Source organism: Vicugna pacos, chromosome 8, assembly GCF_048564905.1.
Source record: "Vicugna pacos chromosome 8, VicPac4, whole genome shotgun sequence".
NCBI lineage: Eukaryota > Metazoa > Chordata > Mammalia > Artiodactyla > Camelidae > Vicugna > Vicugna pacos.
Window position 1 is genome coordinate 29,168,065 of NC_132994.1, and position 25,137 is coordinate 29,193,201.

The 25,137-nt window shown below is 34.5% G+C and overlaps 1 long non-coding RNA gene across 1 annotated transcript in view; it reads right to left on the reverse strand.

The window, feature by feature from the left end:
• Positions 1-4,571: 4,571 nt before the first annotated feature.
• The window catches only part of LOC140697676 (uncharacterized), a 211,237-nt gene continuing 190,671 nt past the window's right edge, over positions 4,572-25,137 (reverse strand). Inside the window, exon 6 of the long non-coding RNA XR_012074881.1 lies at positions 4,572-4,685. This is a non-coding gene — a long non-coding RNA (uncharacterized lncRNA). The remainder of the gene's footprint in view (positions 4,686-25,137) is intronic.

Sequence of the window (25,137 nt, forward strand, 5' to 3'; positions counted from 1 at the left end):
GTGAAGTGTGAGCTGAAGATAAGTTCCTTCTTCAAAAAGTTCTTTTTCTAGTGCATATTCCTGCCATATATTAATAGTCATTATTATTTCTTTAAAATGCTGAGAGTCTCATCATTTAAGAACATGTATTTAAATTCAGTGCATACATACTTCTCTTATAAAGTGTATAATGTGACGTTTATAATTGGTTCTCCTGAGAACTATTTCACTGAGTTTTTCTTTTCTTTTTTTTTCTATCTGGAAGTGGAAAAAAAATTTTTAGCCTGCCTACACTAACCAACATGTAAACAAATAAACGAACAACAATTCAATGTCACGAGATTTGTAGGAATGCTCATAATTACATGTAATTAGGGAAGTGCTTTGATTAAACTTCACATACAATGAGTGGCAATGAAAATTTGTTAATAAACCCCTCGGTCAATTTGGATACAATGCTCAATGACAAAGGAGAGTAACTAATTGCATTATTTTGCCATTCTCTTTAGAAATTTGGGAAATGTTGGATGAAGGGATATCATGAAGTTAAATGACAGATGGGAAACCTAGGTACGTTGATTCTAGTCAGTGTGTTCCAAACTAGGAGCCAGAAAATTATTCTACGTGCAGCTCCAAAAAAGTTAATTCCAACTCCTAGTGTCTAACTAATATACTCTTCCTGAATAAAGTCATCAGCTTAATCTCTTATCAGGCAAAAAATTATTGTAAGGAGGACAAGTCTAATATGATTCAGGGGTCAAGCTGTGAGTCTTTGTTAATGGTCAACTGAAATCCAAGTTATTGATGTTTGACCAACATCATATTAGTTTGGTTCATTGGGTTGTTACAGCATTCGGACATATTTTTTTTATTTGCCGAATATCTGCTTTGCAATAATCAAAACATAATAGATAATAAGAAAAAAACAAAAAAGGAATTCTGATTATGGATGCAATAGTGTTAAGAAAATAAATTTAACACAGTCATATACTAAAAATTTTAACACACTGAGCTAGTTTCATTTCAGTAATGCAAAAGTGATTCACTGTGAAAATCTACAGGTATAATACACAATGTCAATAACTTAAGAAAGTCCATATTTATTTTATAATTATAGTTGCCAAAAAACATTGAAGCAAGTCTAAATTTAAACAGAAAATCCTGATATAAAAATACAACTATTTAAAATGTTACAGAGAATTAATCTCTTTAGTAAAATGAATTTGAGGAAACTCCTTGGACCAATCCCCTACTTTGACACATAAAAATGAACACTCCCCATTTTCCTGGTTTGTGCACAACTGTTGTCACTCTAGTGTGATTTTAATATCATGAGTCTCAATATTAGCTATTAGTTCCCAAGATTCTCATCCTACTGAATTTAGATTATAATGATTATGATTCTGTTTTAAACTGTATTGTGAATTATTGTAAGGAGGTGTCATCATTTTGTAAAATCACAAATTGATTCCTAAATATTCATCTCTACAGCATTTATTTGCAGTTGAACATTCATGATAAAAAGGAATAAACCATTACTCCTTGACTGGAACAGTTCTAAATGTTGCAGTTAGTGAGCTGAGGTCATTTAACCCAGACAGTCTTACTTGCAATATAATACTATACAACTGTGAAAACGTAAACGTGATAACTCATGGAACTGCTTTGGATGCATGTTTTTATATTCAGAGGGTGGCACAGCTGGCAATTCTGAATGAGACCTCATTTACTATCTTTAATTAGGGTTTAACTGCAAGTTTAAAAGTCATTTTTAAAAGGCTAGTTTTATATATTCAAATGCTCTTATAATACATTCTAAAAATTCAAATTCATTCTTGATTGAAGTCACAACGTAAAGTTTAAATGTTATCTCATGGACACTAATTTTTCCCTCCATAACTAGTTGTGTGAGTCTACATTTCAATTCTAAAGCTTTTTTCATTTTTACTGTAATATATCTTGAAAGATTTAAATCACATACTCAAAAAAATAATTGCCATTTTGAATTTAACTCAGAGCAGAACAAACCAATTACTGTAGTTGCATCAGTGGAAAGCATTTGACTCTTTTACCAGCTGTAGAAGTGTGCATACCTCCTCTATCACAATTATTATCACATTACTACTGCATTCGTATTCACCTCCTGAAGAAGAATAAAAAGCTTCTAGGGGAATGAATATCCTTGAAGTTCATATTGGATTTTAATGGTCTTATTTGACACAATTTAAAATTATAAGAAATCTACAGTTAAACTAATTTATATTCATCCTCAAAATCTCTGCCTGTATGAAATTCCAGTTGTCCACAAACTCACCAATGCATGGTAGTGTCAATTCTAGCAGGTATGTAGCGATATTTACTTCTGGTTTTAATATGTATTTCTCAGATAACTAATGTTGTTTAGCAACTTTATATGTGAGTATTGGCCATTTATATGTCTTCTTTATGAAGTGTCTGTTCAAATATTTTGCTTATTTTTATTGGATCATTTGCCTTATTATTATTGGATTGTAAACTTTCTTTACATATTATGGAGACAACTGTTACATTTGCACCACAAGCCATAAAATAGGCTAGAAAAGCAGTGATCTGCCTTTTTATAGCCTCTATAGTAGAAGAAAGGCAAGGTTTAAAGGAATGGTAATAGCAGTTGCATTAGCCTGGAAGCATGTTTCCATGGCTAGCAATCTATATTTATAATACTTAACTGAAATAATTGTTATAACCTGACATGCAACAATATGTGTGGTTTATGAGGGCATGTGTGTACAAACCTGCATATATAATTATTGTATGTAGTATGTTGCATTGGGTGAGGAATTGAAAAGAATAGTACCTATTTACCTCTGATTAAGAGCAAAATGAGCAAAAAATCCAAATAAGAGAATAACAAATCTTAGCAAGTTTTGCTATTTCTAATGATCCCCAATGAGGAAAATGTTGCATTGCTCCCATTTATTGTATTTGTTGTATACTGGGGTAGAGATAAGAGGTGGCAGGTACAGAACACACTTAAACAATTACTTAAGGAGAAATGTGACATTGTATAATTTCAGGTGCTAAATGCCATGTAAAATCATGAACAATAATATTTACGGTCATTCATAGTGAGAGACACCATATAAAGGTTGTAAAGTAGGTGTGGCTTTAAATAAAGGTCAGAATATACAAAAAACAAGAAAAAAAAGCAGAGTTTTTTAATGTAAAATGATGAGTACAAGTAAAGAGGAGGACTGACCATTAAAGAATATTTTTAAAAAGATGTCACATTTCTCCCAATTTGTCACTGTATGTACCAAAACAATTCATATACTTTTTAGTATCTATCTATCTATATGAAAAAAAAATATGTTTAGCCATTTGGAACCATGCAATGTCACCATTTGGTCACTATTCTCCAGAGAAACAGAACCAACAGGATGTATACATAGAGATATGGAGAGAGATTTATTGTAAGGAATTGACTCATGCAATGTGGAGACAGAAAAGTCCTAAGATTTGGAGTCAGCAAGCTGGATACCTAGGAGGGCCAAAAGTGTATTTCCAGTCTGTCTGAAGGCCTGAGAACCAGGAGAGCCAATGGTGGAAGGTCCCTTGGTGGGATCCAGACCCAATAAGATTCAATATTTGAGTATGAGTCCAAAGGAATTAAAAAAAAAAAAAGCCAAAACAGCTCAAAGTAGTCAGGCAGGAGGAAGATTTCCTTCCTGCCTCGTCATAGCCTTTTTTGTTGTATTTAGGTCTTGAATAGACTGAATGAGGCCCACCCACATCAGGGAGGACAAGTAGCTTTACTCAGTCTATGATTCAAATGTCAACCTCATCCAGAAACACCATCAGAGACACACCCAAAATAACGTGTGACCAAATGTGTCAGGGACTCCCTTGAGACAGTCAGATTGAGACATAAAATTAATCATCACAGTCACACCCCTTTTTAAGAAGATGGTACATCTCTATATCCACCCCACTTATTTCATGTTCATTGTAAGAAAAATTCAATAAATGTATATACTGTAATATTTTCCTCATTAAAGACACCTAAAATATGATAGAACCTGATTGTTTTGGTTGTTTCTTTGACTTTCTTGCTTAAAGAGACATAGAATGAGGCTCTGCTTCTACACTTACTTTCTGTGTAGTCCTCCCATAGGCTATATATATGCTTTATTATATATTTTGATCCATATGATTGAATTTAATATTTCTTGAGGTTAGAGAACATGTCCCAAAATGTGTTTGTATTTTTCACAGTCTCAAAGAGTTCTAGGAACTTTGGTGTCACTAAATCATTCTCTCAAGATGGTTAATTTGGGTGGTAAGTAAATGTGAAGCAATACAGGTGACAACTAATGTGACTTCTGTATGCTTCGCTACTGATGACTCACCGAGGTTTTTCTGTGTAATCAGTATTGTTAGGTACTGAACTTCCCATCTGTTATTCAAGAATTCAGTGTCATGTTAACTGCTATCTTCTCTCTTTTTAAGTAATTTTCTGGATTCTTCACCTGTGATGTATTCCTAACCCCTTATTCTCTGTCTGGTTCCTATTAAAGAAAAATCAATTATCTTCAAACTTGTAAATACCTGGCTTCCGGTCCACTTGGCCACTTACTGTTGTAGACACAGTCTATGATTCTGTCTAGTTTATTGTGGTGGGTGTAGCTCACTCAACTCATGTCACAGTTCAGGCTGGTTGTGCTAACCTGTGTATAAAATAAAACAATTCATCAAGTCAGGTTAACAAGGCAAATATAATAATTAATACAATATAAAAATGGGAGGGATGGAAATATCTCGATCAGGGAATTCATGCTGATATTTCTAGAGCCATGATGTGCTTTGAGGCCTGGAAAAAACAAAGGGGTTCTTAGAGCAAATAAGAGAACACAGCACTTCTAAAGGAGCAGAAGCAAAGAGACCTCCCCATCACTTCTCCACTGAGCAAGGACTCAAGGACTATCATTCATTTAATTTTGCTCTCTTTGGAGATGCCATTAATGTTTTGTATTAAATTCTGCTCTGAGCAGTAACGTTTGACCTAAAGAAGGAATATGTTGAAAGTAACATCAACCTTTCTACATTTCTGTCTGTCTATATTGACACTACATCTAATCTGCTACAGGGTACTGGGCCGTATCACCTCTATTTTATCTCTTAAATATACACCATTATTTTTCTCACTGTGTCTTATTTACCATGTGTCATCTTTCATTACAGCCTGCTTATTTTTATAATGTATAATAATGCTTGTCATAGCTTAAGATATTTTCCACTGCACTGATATAATTTAAAATTTCACCCCTGGAAAAAAAATAGACACACACACACACACACACACACATATATATATATAGCAACTGGGAATGCCTTGTTAAGTAAAATGTGGTCCCTTTTGACTAAATTTATTTGACTGGATTTATTTTCTCATAACACAAGTGATAGAATAATTTTAAACATCTACTATGCAATCATTAAGTTTCTGTAATAATAATTTGTTACATTATAAGACATATAGGTCTTAAGGTAAAATAGCAAAGGCCATTTAGTGCACGCTATCTACTTCTAAGTGTCCAACTCCTATTAATTCTTCTTTTGTTATAATTGTGCAAGTGTTTCTATGATAAAATGGAAAGGCAGAAATGGTCATCAGTCCAAAACTATAGGGATACAAAGACCTACTTGGTAATAATCTTTTTTTACACATACATACACACACACAAAATTAGAATCTGATTGGCAAGATGAGTCAAGCATTAGAAAAATTAAATGGCATTCAAAGTCACAAATTAATAAATATTAAATGGAATCTTTACTAGCTACTTCAAACATAATAGTGAATCAGGCACAATCTCTAAATTTAAAGTCCACGTCCTAGGAAAAAGATTAAGTCCCATGCAAAGAGAGGCTATGTGAATACCCTTTCATGGAAATATGAAGTAACTCTGCTACTTGGGAAAGGCCAAATGATTGGTCTTCATGAACAGATAATGACATAGGACCTAGCTCTTGATAGATGTCAAGGCAATTGTGAGCTGAAGAAAAGGAAAAAGAATATTCTATGTAGAAGGAAGAATGAACATAAGGCACAGACGGTGGAATAACTCTACTATGCCACATTTGGCAAAGTAGTTGGAAAAGTAAATAGAGACAACTTAAGATGGCTTTTGTACTCTTTGCAGAGTACTGCTGTCTCATGACATCTGCGGAGAATTGTTTCCAGGACCTCTCCCTCCCCCATACCAAAATCCACGGATGCTCAAGTCTCATATAAAATGACGGTATTACTTGGGTATGATCACCTACACACATCCTCTCACATATTTTAACTCATCTCTATATTACTTATAGTACCCAGTACAATGCAAACACTGTGTAAATAGTTCCAGAAGTGGAGCAAATTCAAGCTTTGCTTTTTGGAAATTTCTGGAAGGTTTCTTCAAACCTTTTTTGTCAACAGTTGTTTGAATTCAAAGATGCGGAACCTGTGGATATGGACGGTGACTGCAGCGTGAACTTTATTTGCCTTTAGGTTTCTGTGTGGGAGTGACACGTGCAGCTCTACCTCTATGCTGGGTGACTAGCACGAATGTGAGAGATTAGTAGAGTGAGGAAATATTTTAACAGTCCATGCAAGAGAAGGGACTGGAATATGTTGTACAAAAAGGATGGATAAGAAGGATGGGTAAAATGTTTAATGTAGATTTGAGATAATCTGTGAGAGCCTAGATGAAAGAAAAAAAGACAGAGAGGTAGAGATCAAAGTGGGTTGGATGGTTCTACCTTGAATTTGAGGTACGTTTATTAACTGAAATAGGAAATACAAAATAAAGGCAGATTTGTAGATGTGAGGGAGGTAAAAGAAGATGGTAATGTGAAGCTAATGAGGTATGAACTTCAGGGCTACATGTTCTCCCAGATCCTTTCCAAGACAGGAGTGCTGATCTTAGCAGCAATGTGTTCACAAGATTATATATTTTTTAATTCCTTATTTTCATAAGATTTGTTTAAGTTATTTTAATCCAAGTTAGTTGTGATTGATCTCTCTCACCACTCAAATTGCCCCTCTTCACAATTCTTTTTGTGCTGGTACATACTGAAAAAATGGAGAATTACTGAAACGATGAAGGGGAATGAGTTAGGGATACAGCTTGTGTTTAGTCGGACTTACAACACTTTCATATTCAGATAAACTTTCTGTTAACCATCCTCATATAGGAATGACTTTCAGAATTACTTCTAATTTCCACTGTGCGCCAACTCACCCACAATGTGACACAAAGTCTCAGGGGCCAGGATGCTCTTATATTGACATATTATTTGTTGTGTGGCATCAGTAATGGAGGGAAAACAGGATTTGACATGTACTGAGTCAGAGGCTAATCTGTGGAAAATTCTTCCAGTCATCAGATGTATAAAATTATAAATGGGAGATTCAGTTCTTACTGATGCCTAATTAAAAGTTACCACTTTTCTTGTAAAAATATGCTCAATAATTAGCATTAAATTATAAATATACTATATCTATATTTTTTCTTTCTTGATGGGTAAATACAGAATTTAAAAGGATTTCTGTGTTTATATGGCACAAAACTGTACCAGTCTTATAATAGAAAATTTATCTGTAATAGTTTGTAGATGATAGAGATTTTCCAAAATTTCTAAAAATAGTACATTCAAACTGTCCATGAGAGAAGTCCCATAGGAAGGGACCAGAATTAGTACCTCTTTCAAACTCTATCATTGGCTGGATTCGTTCTACAGCGAGTGTATTCTCAGCATAAATACAGTGGTTAAGTTAGAAGGATGGTAGCTGACTCCCCTAAGTAGCAAATCTGATTGGCATATATCTGTGGAAACTACACTTTGTAGCATATGCTTCAAAATCTCCTTTTCCATGTGAGTTTGATAAATAACTCCTCCATTGTTCCCATGGACCTCTCTTACCGATTGAAACTTTAAAGAGGAAGTTTAATTGGGAGAACTACAGAGCCCAATACTGTAGTTGACATTGGGTTGCAACTGGTACTCATCCTCTTCCTCCTCTCCTATGCACCCAAAGCTTCTGTCACCTTCAGCTATCACCTGGTGATATGATTCAAACCAGCATTCCTGGGGAGTCTGAGAAGAACCATATACTCTCAGGCTAGGGGTGCTGTAGCTGTCTATTTAACATAGAATGGTGCAAGTGAGCATTAGGGGACACCTAAATGGATCTCCTGGGCTCCACTTGATGGTCAAGGTAAATTATTCCTCCAAAGGTAGCAACTTTTTTACTTGTTCACTGGTCTTTGGATATGAGGAATCCAAAGCATGCTGGTGGCTGCTATAGCTTATAATTCAATGTGATCTCTGCTGTGTCCCCTGGAGAGAGTTTGACTTTTGGTTTTTTGTTTCAGAGTTGTGGGGATGGGAATTTTCCCACAAATTTTCCCATTAGGTTCACTGACAGTAATGGTTAAGAGAGACTACTTATGCTTTCAGCCCTTAATTTCTAGATTAGTATATTATTCCTACTGAGGACAGAACACCACATAGAGATCTCTGATTTAATGAATACACAGCATCTTGAAGAATGGAACTTTTTCCTTTTGGAGTATCACCTTCAAACTGTTATTTCAACCATGTCTTAAGTAAGCCATTTCCGGGCTCAGTGTGGCTGGCTGCTTCTGGATCGTACAGCTGACGGATCACGGCCCACCCCCACACATCCTTCACTGGTTGTGAGTGGCCTAGTCAGACGCTATGCCTGCACCTGTGGGTCAGGTGTTCCCCAAGCACCCTGATAAGGTGCTGGCTCAGGCTCTGAAAGAGGGAATGCAGTGCATTTTCATGGTCACCATAACCTAATTTTCATAATCAAACTGTGTATCCTTTTCTTAACAAGTGCCTACCAAATCGTATATGTTTCATTCTATAATACATTGGTTAACCCCTGGGCAGGGAGATAGATTCGCAGCATTGTACTTCCACCTTATTCTGTTAATTCTTTCTACAAATTAGAAAAACTAGACCTGGGTACAGAAGGATTTCACTACCTACTTATTTCAATACCTATTTATTGAATGAGTAGGATTTCAGTAAATTCAGAGAACATGGTGAACTCTCTAAGAAAGGAAAAAGTGTATGTACAAAAAATAAATAGCATTGGTAGCCGACTGATCTGGCTAGAGCAGAGGGGAGGGTGAAAAGAAACAGAAAATTGAAGAGAGAGTTTTAGGACCAGAGCTCAGACAAACAAAAGTATCAGGTAAGGAAGCAGGAAAAATATATGCTGAAAGTGTCATTCTGGGAAGCTAAGTCTGACGGCTCTGTAAAGAATAATATTTGGGGATGTGGACGCTAGCTTTCTGCAAAATGATGGGAGTAGAGAAGCAAAGGTAGAATTTGATGAGAAACCAATAGTTCATTTATAAAGAAATTATACCAATCACTCCATTTAGAGTCAGGCTTATTTCAAAATTTTTCACATATATAAACATTGGGAACTATAAAACCAGTAAGTGCTGTGCTGGCAAATGACTAAGAATCGTTTCACCAGGGAAAATCAGGGAGAAAAAATGAAAAAAAAAAAAAGATATATTGCATTTTCCAAGTACCTGGTGTAAATACTCACACCATGGCAGATATCAAATTACCAATGTGCTCACAAATGTCTTTCCTTCCTTCCTTCCTTCCTTCCTTCCTTCTTTCCTTCCTTCCTTCCTTCCTTCCTTCCTTCCTTCCTTCCTTCCTTCCTTCCTTCCTTCCTTCCCTCCTTCCTTCTTTCCTTCCTCCTTCCCTCCCTCCCTCTCCCTCTCCCTCTTTTTCTTTCTTCCTCTCCCTCTTTCTTTCTTTCTTTCTTTCTTTCTAAGTATAGTTGATTCACAATATTGTTGATACAAATTAAGGGGTTCCATTTTCATTGTTGAACCTCTTTTTCCCACCATATGAATGAATTTAGCAATCTAAAGTGCTTAGTCTTGTGGCCATGGCAAGCCCAATCTTCAGAAAGATGAAAATTCTATTATATACCCTTGTAATTCTTATTTCATACAGGCACAAGAGCATATAACTCAATATATCTGTTCCTAAATATGTAACTTTAAAATTTTGAAGTAATTCAAAGAAGTTAGAAAATTGAATTCTGTGAAACTAACCATCCAATTCTGAAAATTCTAGTTCTAAATTTTTCTTAATTAAACATTTTGAATTTTATATTTCAAAAATCTGAACTATCATAGGGTCTTCTGTGTTTTTTTCTTTTCAAATTAAGTCACTTTGCCAAATGCCTTGAGCTAAAACTCTCTTTAAATGAATTTTCTTATATCTATTAAAGAAGAATTTAACAGTTAATTAGACTTACTTTTAAATATCATTTCTATGCAAATAAATCATTTAAGTATCAAATATATGTTGGAATCTCTTGTTAGGTGAAAATTCTTCAGGATTATTTGATTCATTGCTGATTAGCTAATAAAACTTTAAAAGTATATATAACATACTCGAACTATGTAGATTAAAATATAGGTGCCTAGTTTAATATGCAATTTAATTACAGCATATGAGCTACTTAACACTTCTGCTAATTATATCTGATGACTTTTTCTCTTTGTAAATTATCACATTTTTTAACATCATGAGATCTAGCCTAGTAAATATAAGACCTTTTATTACTTTGCAAATGCACAGCAGGCTATGTAGTCTGAAAACTAACATTAGATAAAAATAATCTTTGCCTAGAGTTTACCAAGTATGCTAACTTTCACAAGCTGGTTAGAGGTTTTATATGTCTTATTATGGACTTGGGTCTTGCCCAGATGTAGATTTAACCAACATTTTGCCATTTTCGGAAAGATTTATCAGACTCCAGCAATTGAATACCTATAAGGAACATGAGAGTAATTCAGTACTTAAAAATGTTAATGTTGTATGCATGTGCACATTGTATTGTGTTTTATTTTGTTTGAGTTGAATTGGTTTGGTGTAATTTTTGCACAAATGCATATGTGTATTAGTCTAGGTTTGGAACAAAGACATTAACTGTGAAGGAAAACCTTGCTTGTTGAAATGACTCTTCTTTTTGACCAACAACTTTTGGTCAGACTGAAAATTAAACTTTGGAAACACAGTAGCCTTCACCAGGAACACCAAGTGTATCTAGAATTTAAAGAGGCAACAACATAGCATTCACAGACACAAAGAGTAGAAGTCTTGTGACTCCCAGGCATAGAGGCTGATTTACCAACATCACTGTGACTTTGGTCATATCCAGCTCACATAGACCATCTCAAATGAAAGATGTCATCAGCCCTTCAGTTTTTACCTTGCTAGCTAAGTGACCTCCTCAGGAAGACATGGCTAGCTTCCATTGTTTGGAACAATTGTATTTCATCAATACTTAATACTCTGTACTTGATAAATATTCATGATAATGAGGGACAGGTAGTCCCAGCCACATTTTCATTTATGTGGCCCTGCATATGCTCTTATAGAGTTGTTGAGTTACTCTTTCCGGAAAGATTTGCTGGATGTGTAAATCTTCAGACGTCTCTGGAGCTAGAAGAAACTCTAGAAAGCACCTCCTGACTCTTGCTTTCCATCTGGGTTTCAGCATAAACTAATACAAAGAATGCAACCTGGCAGAAATATTTTCTTTAAAAAAATGAAATAATGAGGCTTTTAGGAGAAAACAAAAAGGGAAAAACAAACAAGGGAAACATATTTTGTGAAATAAAAAAATTCAAATCAAATACAATTATTAATAACTATGTAGTTTTAAGAGATATCACCAAAGTTTTCAGACCATTCTGATTATTTCAGAGGTCAATATTAAATTTGATTGTCTTTGAACTTACTTGGGTAACACAGTCCTTATTTTAAATTAATTTTAAATGATATTGTTAAGCTTTAAAAATCATACTGATCTGGAGGTAGAGGGATTATAAAATAACCAGGATAATAAGCATGTATAACAAACTAAAATATATCTATGTTTTGACATAGATGAAAACATGATTTCACTACTCAAATAATTACACAGATATTTTGGAGCTTTCTTCTAAAGCATTATCCTGAAAGTAAGTGAATGATATTACCTTAATATATCATTACACTAAAAGATCTATTATATTACAGCAAATTTTTGTACTAAAATGACAAAAGATATTTATAAAAATGTAATCTTTATCTCCAACAGTATAAATGGTAAGATATTTCTTATCATGGATTATGAGATTTCTTTTTGTAACTTGCATAGTTATATAGGAGTAGCTAATTGGAAATCTGTCTGAAATCTGATGGGAGAATTACAAGGTCTAGACAAGAGAGTATGTGTCTATATTTCCGTGATAAGGTTCTATACTATCTAATTAAATTAGTGGTAAATTATCCTGAAATAGCAAGTAGAGTTCATCTGATTGTCATAATCCAAGTCGTTTTCCAGCATCAGCAGGAATGACTGAGAGTGATGGTGAGAAACAGGGCTGGCGCAGGAAAGTTACTTGAGGTTCTATTTATGGTATAACTGTGCCCCAAGGCCATTTGAAGCTTTCTCCCCACAGGAGAGCTCATATGAGGTTTATTTACCGTCTGACAAAGTCTGTATGTTCCTTATATAAAATTTAAAAAACTAGATAATTTACATACAGATAGCTCTAGTGTAGCTGTGAATGTCTCAGAACAAGACTCAGCTTTTCTGGCATTTGAAGAATTTATTGCACGTTCAGGAGCATTTACTGTAAACTGAACACTGTACTTCTACAAAATCTGCTCCTGCATCTCACCCAGACTTTATAATGAGGAGAGAGACCAGTTGAGACAGAGAGCTGTTCAACCAACAGCAAAGGAAATCACTATCCTCCTCAGGCCTCCTTGACGGTATTATTAGAATCAGTTGATACAGTAGTCATATGTGTCACTACTATGTCATTAGCATGACAGAGAAAGATAAGGATAAAACAAAAATCTACCCTAGAGGGAAAAAAGAGATAATTCAAAAGTAGAAGAGAGCTTTAAATGAATTCTAATTAATATACTCAGTGACACATAAAAGGCTTGTTTTAGTCCCCTAAGTTTTGAAGTAATTAGTTTTGTAACAATTGTAATTGTAACACTCATCATAAGAAACCATTAGGTAATCTTTGATTTTTACCACATACACATAGGATTATTGTGATGGTCCCCAGATAAACGCATCTCTAAGTCATAGAGCAAAAAAAAAGTAATATGAATATATTTCATCTTCTATGTTATAACCCATCAGCTCTGAGTCAAACCATGAACATTCCAAAATTTTAAAATACGGATTTTATTTTCTTAAGGATTATGACTATTTCAAAATTATAGAACATTTTAGTTTTCTTTTCTTATTAATTGAATCATAATGTCTTTAATTGTTTCTTTCTAATTCTACATTTTTATTATACAAACAATACATAAATATCCTAGTTTTACCACAAACACTTTGTTCAATTCACTTTATTAAGTTGTTCTTCCTTTATTCATTTGAGTTTCTGATTTAATTTGAGGTAAATGCTCTATGAGTCTGTTAATCATCTTTCACCACATATTTATACATACATACAGACCCATATATGTATATAATATATACATATTTATAAATTTATATATATAAAGATTTGTATATATATTTATTAAAATCATAGTATTTTAGGATTTTCAAGTCGCCTCTTAGGTGTATCCCATATTATGTTGCTTGAGTATTTTCTTTAATAAGTGTTTTAGAAAATCTATGATATATTTTGTCTGAAACATTAGAGTTTATTTTTAAGCATATTTCTGAAAAATTCTAAGATATTTTATGTTTAAAATACCCTCTCACTTAATGTTGCAATTTTGCATGGTATAGAAATCTAGCTTGAAAATATTTTTCTTCCTGAGAAATTTGAGCAACATTTGCTCTCTCTGTTCACATACAATGTTGCTGCTTGAAGAACTTGCTTCTGTATTTTCCTTTCTGGAATCTGTTAGACTCAAATCTTTATTTTAATTACCTCAAATTTCACTAAAACATTTCTTGATGTAATTATTTTAATCACCCTGCTCCTCCCAATTTGAATACAGGAATATGCCACTAATTTAGAGGACTAGTGTGTGTTTTCTTTGTAATATTGTGAGCCTCGTCTAAGGAGCCTTTTCACAAGTAAGGTGCACACGGTAAGGAAGAGGGAACAGGGTTTCCACTCTGAAACAGACTGGCTGGGGAGCGAGCGAGTAGGCTAGGGAATCTATTCACTCCATATGCTAATTTTAGGATGAATGCATATTTTAAACATAGCACATTTTGCATTTCCCTCGTGGAAAACAGTGCTTTCCTTTTGTTCCTAACTTCAAATATTGGTTTACCCATCAGTATTATGGTCTGATACATCATCTACCTCCAGAAATCCACAGATAGCAGGATGAGCATGTTTTCCCAGTATCAGTTGTGTTGTAGGATTTGAGGCTATTTATTTATTTATTTAAATAGAGAGAGGTAAATATGTTTCTTCACTCTTGTTTACAACCAGATGCTCCAGTTTATTTTATTAAAATTCCTTCAATTCTTTCTGAAATAAGCAGTGTCTAAGGAAATAGCATAATTTTGTTTAATGGCAGATGTATCAGAGGCATGAAAACTGAGGTAATAAAACCATTAGCACCTTTGCTCCAAGTGTTAAATTGCGATCCATTTTCTTGGTGGTGAAGGGAAAGGTGTGTGTGAATCTGCCGTATGAGTGTTGAGGCTGTGACCCACGTGAAGTACAGTATTCAGTGCACAATTCATTCATGGGGCTCACTCATGCACTGCTGATGTAACAGCCAAGCTGGGGGTGAGGGCCTGGGGGGCACATTCAATGCTGGGCCAGCTCTCACTTCCTCCTCCCTCTTAGTCCTCCGCTGCTCACCAGTGTAGGGGGACACGGCAGTTGACAACCACTAGTTTGGAGCACTGGCTGTCACAGAGGCATGGCCCTTTCTGCCAGTGGGTACAACCGGAGATTTTGAAGAATGCTGGCAGTATCACGAAGATGTATGATGAGGCAATTTGGTCCATTTTTCAGAAGATTATATCAAAAGACATTTAAAAAAATTCTAGTATATTCTATGCAGTGAATTTATTTTATGCTTTTTTGTATTTTAACTTTTATTTTTATTTTTATTTTTTCCAGTTTTATTGAGGTATAATTGGCAAACAAAACTGTATATATTTTGAATGTACAACAAGATTATTTGATGTGTGTATACACTGTGAAATGATTACCACAATTAAGTTAATTAACTTATCCATCACCTCAGAGAGTTACCATTGAGTGTGTGTGTGTCTGTGTGTGTGTGTAGTGAATGTGTGGTGAGACTGCTTAAAGAGATTTGCTATCTTAACAAATTCCATTTACATAATATAGTACTATTAATTGTAGTTATAATGCTGTACATTAGATCCCCAGAACTTATTCAGCCTCTAACTGAAAGTTTATTATCTTTAACCACATCACCCCATTTCCTCTACCCGCCAAACCCTGAGAGAGCAACTTTCATTCTGCTCTCTGTTTCTGTGAGCTACTGTGAATAATGAATGCTGCAGTGAACACAGAAGGTAGGGTATCTCTTTGAGATTCTGATTTTGTTTCCTTCAGATATGAACTCCCAAATAAATTTCTGGATCATATGGTGGTTCTAGTTTTAATCTTTTTGAGCACCCTCCATACTGTTTTCCATAATGATTGTACCAATTTGCATTCCCACCAACAGGGCATGAGGGTCTCTTCTCCACATCCTCATCAACACTTGTTACCCTTGTTGTTTTGATAAAAGCCATTCTGATGGGTGTGTTGTGACATCTCATTCTGGTTTTGATTTGCATTCTTCCAATGATTAGTGACATGAAGCACTTTTTAATGTAGCTGCTGGCCATTTGTATGTCTTCTTTGGAAAAAAAAGTCTATTGAGGTCCTTCACTCATTTTTTAATAGGATTATTTTTGGTTATTATACATTTTAGGTATTAACCCTTTATCAGATACATAGTTTGCAAATATTTTCTCCCAATCCATAGGTTGCACTTTTCTTTTTTTTATTTCTTTTGCTGTACAGAAATTGTTTAGCTTGATGTAGTCCCACTTGTTTATTTTTGCTTTTGTTGCTTCAACGTTTGATGTCATATCCAAAAAATCATTTCCAAGAATAATATGAAAGAGATTTTCCCCTGTTTTTTCTTCTAGGAGTTTTATGGTTTCAGGTCTTATGCTTAAGTCTTAATCCATTTGACTTCATCCATTTTGATTTAATTTTTGTGAATGGTATAAGAGAGGGTTCAATTTCATTTGTTTGTATGCGGATATCCAGTTTTTCCAACACCAGCTATAAAAGACTTTCCTCTTACCATTGTTCTTGGTGCCCTTATCAAATATTAATTGACTGGAAATGTGTCAGTTTATTTCTGGGTTCTCGTTCTGTTCCTTTGCTCTCTGTTTCTGTTCTTATGAGGATACCATACTATTTGATTGCAACTGCCTTATGGTATAGTTTGAAGTTGGGAAGTGTGATGTCTCAAACTTTGTTCTTCTTTCTCATGATTGCTTTGGTTATTCAGCTGTGTGTGTGTCTGTGTGTGTGTGGTTCCATATGAATATTAGGATTTTTTTAATATTTCTGTGAAAAACGCCTTTGGAATTTTGATAGAGATGGCACTGAAGCTGTAGGTCACTTTGGGTACGATGGACATTTTAACAATATTAGTTCTTCTACTCTGTGAACATGAACTATCTTTCTATTTATTGTATGTTCTTTATAAATAATTTTTGGTCTTTCTGAATATATTTAAAAATTGTTTTCATACATTAAAATTTTTTTTCTGCATTCCTAAAGAAAGAGGTCTAATCTTGTTAGATTTTGAAAGGATCATTATTTATCAGTGATTCTGTGAACAAATAATACCAAAATATCGTGTTATTGATTACTACACATTCGAACCTAAGAGCCTTCTTCCCTGGTTGGATATCATCAATGACATTTGTAAGCAAGTCAACGTGATGGATCCCATAACTTGCCTAGGATTCGAGTATCAGTGGGTGTATTTGGAAATACTGATTACAACTCTCAAGAGAGGTTTTATGACAAAATAATGTTTCTGCTTTTTAATGAGCTTACTCATCAGATGCAATTCATTCATTTAACTGTCCTTTATTCTGCATATTCACTACATGCATAGCTCCATATTAAGTGCTGAGGATACAAAGATTATTAAACTAGGACTGAGGCTTCAAGTCATTAGTAGATTAGGGGTGAGACAGAGAAGTAAAGAAGAATGTGGCAATATAATGTTTACACTTATATAACAGAAACTCAACTGAAATATTGGTTTATATGACCCAATGAGGTACAATTACTGAAAGTTACAAGAGGACAAATTTTGGCTTATAAAAATGAACCTTATCATAGTCCAGATAAAATGGGCTGCTTCAAAAGGTGATGGTTTCTCTGCCACTGTAGGTTTTCAGGCTGACTGTGCAACCACTTGGTGGGGAGCTAATAGAAAAAAATTCAAACATCTTCTGGGTACTTTTACTAGAAACCTTTTTAAAAGATTCTTCAAGCCCTGAGGTTTTTTGAAATCTATTCACAGCTCTGCTTGAGGCTTCTGCTTAATTTTTGAAACCTTTGGCTTCTAAAATCTTAACTTATGTCTTAAGTATTGCCAGGTGATTATTAGAGCAAAGATATTAAATGTCATGTTAACACTTCCTTATAATTCTGAGTGGAGTATTTTGCCTACCTACTTCAACTTTTAATTTTTTTGTGACTTGAAAATGATTCCTTCTGCTTTTTTTTTTTGAGAAGAATAGAAAACCATGGGGAAATAGTGTGTTGTATATTTTTTGATCCCTTGTATATATTATAATAAGATATATTAAGAAGTTGATTTGAGAAAATTGACATTATTATTTTTTGCTTTCAATTGCTTGGCTCTTTAGCAAACTTGAGCACAAACAGTACATTTTTAGATGCATTCACCTGGAAATGATACGGCTAAGGTGAAGATAGTTAGGAGTGGAGGAATTTCTTCTAATTAATTAGAAATGTTTCTATGAAGACTAAAGACTGAATGAAGCAGTCCAGCATACTCAGCCTGCCATTATTCAATCCAAATTGGAAACACTAGGGTGGATGGCTTGTAGATTGAGAAGGTCACAGAATTCATGGCAGCGTTTATAGAATATAATCACTGAAATACCATTCCCTGCAGGCAATGGATATCCCTGAATTGATTTAACTGTAAAATCTCTGGCTGTGATTTTCTAATCTATCAAAGGATTTTAACCGATTATATTATTTTACTCTTCAAGTATGAATTAGAACTTTCCAGGATTTTTACATTGGAATAACTGTTAACCTTTGAAAAGATAATTTTTTTCAATCTAAGTAGAAGCTTATTTTTTTCAACACTACATATGAAAATATTAGTGACTTCCTGGAAATGAGGTGCTGCTTAATAACCTGAGGACATTTTTAAAATAAAATGAGTTAATGGACAATGTCTTAAGTTCAAAACTGCAATACTGATCATACTATAATACTGAATTAGTATTCTCAATACTTTACTTGAATTGATGAAATATCCTTTTATTTCTAGTACTGTTATTTCTAATAGAAATAATATTCTACTTTACTGCTTTATATAAGAAGCATGGCCTCAGAATTAATGGTAAGTGATATATTCTTTGGAATAAATTTATTTTAATTCATTAGCTGATCAAATTATAATCAGAATTTGTTTGAAAAAATAAATTTTCTAGAGCTAGTTATAGGATTTTTTTCTTAGTTACAATGATAATGCAACAAGTAAGTATAAAATCAAATGGCAAAAATTACATTCACAAAGATAAAAATAATTGAAGTACAAATTACAGAATGAGAGAATTCACCATGAAGACACTGTAAAGATGAACCACTCTATTTATATTTGGTAGTAGAAAATTTTTATTTGTCTTTATGTTTTTAATTTGACTGCAGCTATAAAAATATAATGCCATGAGAAGGAATATTGAATACATGGATTTTCTTCTTAAAATTAATTGTTTGACTCTCCTTTGATATTTAACATAGACATAAATGCCAAATGCTCTAAATAGTATTACATCTATATTACTATCAGTCATATTAAGATTTCAAAGCTCATCATTTATAACACTTCTCACTAAAATGTTTAAAATATCAGAAAAAATAACTTTTAAAAAATGCAGCATTTAAAAATTAACTTAATGTCTATGATTAGGCAAATACTTGACTTGTAAGCTTCTAGAGTACTAAATAACTACTGTATAACTTCTATAATATTACATAACTACCAAAGTAAATAATTATGTTTCTATACATAACTGAAGAAAGAGAGAAGCTAATGGTGTATGTGAGGTGGTTACAAAATAGTATGCATAGATATTTGAAGAAGGAAAAGGGTTTATAGTATTTTCATAGTTCCACTGTGAAATTTAGAAGACTTACTCATATCCCTTATTTCATTTTTCCTGATAACCTCATTTATTGCCTTAACTCCTCAAGAATGAATATATTTAGAACTGAAGTGAATAGAGAAACATGATTATGTTGAGACAATAGAGGAATGCATTTGACAGACAGCTGGGAGAACATCAATTCTCTCCATTAGGAAGCAATATGATAGGCTGTGCTGAATAAAACTTGTCCAGTTCTGATAAATATAAGACTTACTTCCTGGCTTTAGGAATTTAAAACAGTACTCTTTCCACAATTTTGATATATTTTTAGTTTTAACATTATAAACTCTTCAACATACTTTTCCTACAATTCTGTATATTATATATATATTTTGCCTCTTCTCAATATACTCCTCTCATCTGGTCTAAGAAATTGGGTATATCCTTGTAGCAAATGTTTTCTCCATATTAATCTAGACTCCTATAGAAAACAAATTGGTAAAGAGCTAACCACAACATAATGTGATTAGTTCTAATGAGTGTCTGTGCATAATATTGTGGGACATTTCTTAACAATTTTTATCATCAAAGAATCACAAAATGAACCATCTTTATCCCCTTATCTGCTTTCAATAAGTTTCTCACTCACAGACACTATGAATGGAAATTTAAAAAATATTTTAAGTTTGTGCATTTAGTTGAAAGAATTACACGTATAACCATTCACATTTAGTCCTGCTTTATGATTACATAAGTAAATTAAGACGTTTGGAATTCCTTCCTATATGTAAAAATGTATTAAATTTGAAGGGGCTATTTACAAATGAAATGCTGTAAACAAGAAAGGTTGGTGGTGTATGGTGCATACTGACATGCAATTTTTTAAAAACCATATTTAATTTTTCAGAAGCTATAACTTTAAAAAGTCAGTTCCCATTTTGCTTGCATCAAGCTTTGCTACGTTAATGAATTGTTTATTTGCCTGCCTTGTTTTTTGTGTTGTGTGCTTTACCATTTTTTCCATTTTCTAGCTCAGTGAATTCTAAAAAAGTTTTATGAATGTGGCAAATTCTGATGGTGTTCTGTGGATTACTAGCTCTTTGTTTCTCTCCCTTTATTGTTTTTAATCTCTCTTGATTTTTTAATATTCCCCAGATGAAAGACATCTTACATGCAGATCGTTATGATAATCTATAATCTTCTTAGGCATTTTACTTCTTCAGTTCATAAAGTACAAAATCATTTGCATTCTATTTTTAAAAATGAAAATGTTTATCTGTAGAGAGTTTGAATGTAAAATCATATATGCATTCAGAAACAGGTGAATAAATAGAAGTCCATGCCTTCTGTTTAAGAATAACTAACTCCTTTGGAGTTGAAAGCGAGGTATGATAATCTCTATTAAATAGCAGCTAAACTGCCTTTCCTAGGAAGGGAAATTTTCAGTGCGGATTCAACCTTCTAACAAGGTACAAGCTTCTTAAAACACCATAGCAATTCTTATGAACATGCTTCTAGGAATGTGTACAGTCAGTCTAAAGTCACATTGACCTGACTGGGGACCAATAATCGAAACACTACTGCTACATATCAATTCAGGATCTGGTGAGGGTGAGAGGGGTCGACTGGCTTTAGTTTCTAATCTTCTTGTTAAGCCCTGTAATGGATGTTAAATTGTAAAGCAAATTCTAACAGACGCTTGTAATGGGCACAACTTATATTTGCCTTTACAATCTGATCTTCTCCATGTACCCTCTTCCCCTGGATTACAGAGAAGTGTGGTGTTAAACACAGTCACACTCACATGCATGCACACCCACACACACACGTATGCATGCACTGCAAATGCAATATAGTCCAATTTGATAAGCTTAGAATAGCCAAATCGTTTTTACCATCAGTGTGTATACTTGATCTATTCGTAATGATTCAGTACTTCAAAGTCAAATGACACTTCTGGATCTTTCCAAGGCAGTATCAATATATGGCACAATCATGTTTTGGGAAATATATACTGGCTACAGTTCCCAGCGAAGAGGCCGTTCCCAGAGAACCTGTTCCTGGGCCCTGGGCAGGTAAAGCGGAGGGCTGCTGTAATCTGTGACCTGGTTTCTCAGAGGTCACTGAGCCTCACTTTGGCTACGGAAGCACGGCATATTCCTCTAAGGTCTGGCCCCGGCTTTCTGCTCTAGAGGTGTCACTTACAAGGTACTTTCTCTCCCACTCCACTGAAATCCCCAGTAAGCTTGCCAAACAGAACAGGTCAGATTCATGTGACACGGGGGCTAAAGAGACCCTCAGGCCTTCTTTCTGCTTTACCACGTCTCAAAGCTCACTTTATTCTTAAGGTGAGTACAATGTGAAAGACACAGTCTGGAAATCTGTCTTGTCTTCCCACAACAGCCCAGACAAAAGAAACAACTCCTCTTCTTAAGCTGTGTCTTCAACCTGTTTTTCACTCCTCGGGGCCCCTGGAACTGTTGTTCAGACAAAAAAGAGAGGAGGTCACAGCACAGCCTCCCTCTGTCTTTCTGAAAACCCCCTCTCTTCGTCCCACAGACCCACTGAGTGGCAGGAGGCAGCTTTTCCCTTCCTTTTTGACAGTCCACGGGAGCAGATGTGCCCTCTCTTCCCCCTTTTCCCTGGCTAAGTCACTCATTTAACCCACCTTCTGTATTTCTGAAATAACATTCATTTACCCTGTTACTCCCATGCCTATCAGAAGGGGAACTGGATTTCTAAATAGGAGGCATAAAGCTCAGGGAATTTCAGGAATTAAAAATGCATTGTATAACCCTTATTAATGTATAAACTATTTCCTATCATCTCTTATTATATAAAAACAAACAGTAAATACTGCAGGAATTGAACCTGATTATAAAAATAAATCTGGATTTCATTGTGATAAATGAAGACACAGTTCATATTTTTGTGGTTGGGAATAAGATTTGTATAAGATGCTTTTGTGTAGGTGAATGTATTATATAAACAATGTATCCCTTCATTCCTTTATTCATTATTTATTAGTCTTCTTTTTAATCTTGTATCTTAGTAATAGGAGGCTAGGTAATTTTTGCTCGTATGCCTATATTTTATTTCATTTCTAGAGGAACTTTGGCACTGAATATAACATTGAAATAGTTTTACATAGCTGCTTTAGCTCTTCACAGCTTGTTATCACAGTGACCTACACTGGACAAATAGGTTTCTTCACCTATTGTCCAGAAGACTTTCAACCCTTATTTGAATTAACAAGTTATCCATTTAAAAAAAGCTTAAGCCTTCATCCTCAAAAAAGAAAAAAGCACTGCAAATGTGAAAATGTTTTAGTTATTTCTATTGCTATGGATGCTGTATGATTAAACTCTTTAGTGTTTTTAAATTCTGTCACTTCTGAGAAAAAAAATTAAAAAGACCTAAATGAAAGTGAGTTGGATTCTTAGAAGTGGGCACGGATATACTGCTGGCAAACTCTAGTGCCAATGAACAGGAAGAGAGAAAAATGATCTTCTTTTTACACCATTTAAAAGCTATTTTTTAATGGCCAGTGAGAATGACAGCTCTTTGTACCTGATAAAGTTATCTGATTAAGAATCCAGCTGCGCCTGAAAATTGTCACTTTAGTTGAGGCTGAATGCATGAGACATATGTCTTATCCCCCCACTTGCACTTCATGGTTTACAATTTTATTGTTTCTTCACTTGAAATACAATCTGCTATTTAGCTATTAGAGCATTACATTTCCCAGTGCTATAATTAAGGTTTTCTCAGCACTTCCACTGTAACCCCTATTTTTCAGGGATTTTAAACTGTACTATGAAAACTTCAAAATTGGCATTTAGTGTTTAAAGGGTAACTGTATCATTTTTCCAATTAAATTAGAAAAATAACTGGGTAATTGGAATGATAAAATAGTTGAGAATAAGGAGGTATTTTCATGATTTTTAAGCTACGTTTTGACGATTTGATGTATTTTAAATGCAGAAGCACACGTAGAGTGTAAAGGAGATTCTACGGAGGACTCACATGCAGGGAATGCAGAGTTAACGTGTGAACGCACGAGCCTGGTTTCCAGGTGTAGTGGACGCTGCTGATGCTGTTCTTCTCCATCCCTCAGCCAGTGATGCTCTCATGTGGCTCTGGTGAGTGTTGCTGCTCACGCTCTGAGCTGCTCTTTCTTCCTGCAGAGTAGCTCTCAACAGGTGAATAACCCTGTCTTGCTGGAGAACATTACTCTTTTCACCAAAGGAGTTACAAACTCTGGCCCCTGGCATTAGGTGGGACAAATTTTATTTTATTTTATTTTATTTTATTTTATTTTATTTTATTTTATTTATTTTATTTTATATTTCTAGGTTTAGGGTTTGGACGTTTTGGTCTTCTGTTTGTATAGAAAAAATGTCTGAGAGGGAGATTATGAGTTTATTCCCTGGTATATATATACAGCTTGAGGGTATTAAACTAGGGGAGGTGATGGGGGGCAAGTTCACACAAAAGATCAGGAAAGCGAAGTGCCCTTAGGGGAGAAAGGAAAGTCAGAAATAAAGCTGATGGCTTTTAAAATTGCTAAGGATTTTCTGTGAACTCCCATTTTATATTTAGAAATAACAATTTGAGTGTCTCACCACTTGGGGTAAATCTGGTCATTAAGAAATCATAGGAGGTGGGAAAAAGAAATAGGAAAACCTCGGTAGCACCAGGCTCAAGTTAATCCTGTGTCAAAATAGCATCCTTTTTTACCTTTCTTCCCATAACCTTCCCTGCTTCCTATATTCGTCTTCTCCTGAGAGCACTCCCTCAATCAATCCTTTCCTCAAAAACAGTTTCTGTTTTTAGGGACCCTAACCTAAGGCATTAGTACTCTTCCTTTTGTCTTTTAACTGGAGATCATTAAAAAGCTCAGAGCCCATGTTGCAAAATGAAGGACGGTCTCAATTTAAGATTTTTCCTTAAATGTATAAATATTTCAGGCCAAATATTTGCACAGCCACTATCTTTCTGTCAATAACCAGAGTGCTTATTTCCCCCAATGAACATTTTTTATGAAACAAAAAAGTAAAATGTTATCTGTATGCTTCTTTTGAAGAGTTTGCCAAATTCAAGTGATGAAAAGTCATAGCCTTATCAAATGTATCCTATTTCACTGTGGAGTATACATCTACTCAGTTACATACAGGAATTTTATCAAAAGATTCTTCCCACATACTGAGATATTCCACTGTGCAAATAGAGACCTTCTGTCTGCACTTCCTACATGTATTTCATGTACTTCTAAGCTATCTTTCCACACTCCTCTGGTGACTCCATCATAGTCTTGTGAACTGTGGATCTCATGCAGTTCAAACCTTTGCTCACTCCAGTTCAACTTACTGCTACACCCAGTGGCAACCAACGTCATTCACTACCATCTACAGAAAGTGAGTCCTCACGGCCTGCATACGTTTGGGTCATATTTTCTTTCATTTCTACTAGTGAATACCTTGCTTGCTGCTCTTGAAAGAGAGGTATTTGTTACAATGAGTCACAAGTGTAGGCAAAAGAGATAAGCGCTATCTTTCAGATTTTACCATGTGAACATGAAGGGTCTTCACTGTGCCCACCTTGCACACATATATTACTGGGTAAGACAATGTCAGAGCTGGAATTTCCAAGTACCAAACTCATTCTGGCTTATTTTAATAAAACCGTTAATAATAAAGCTTTTATAAGAAAATAAATGAACTGAG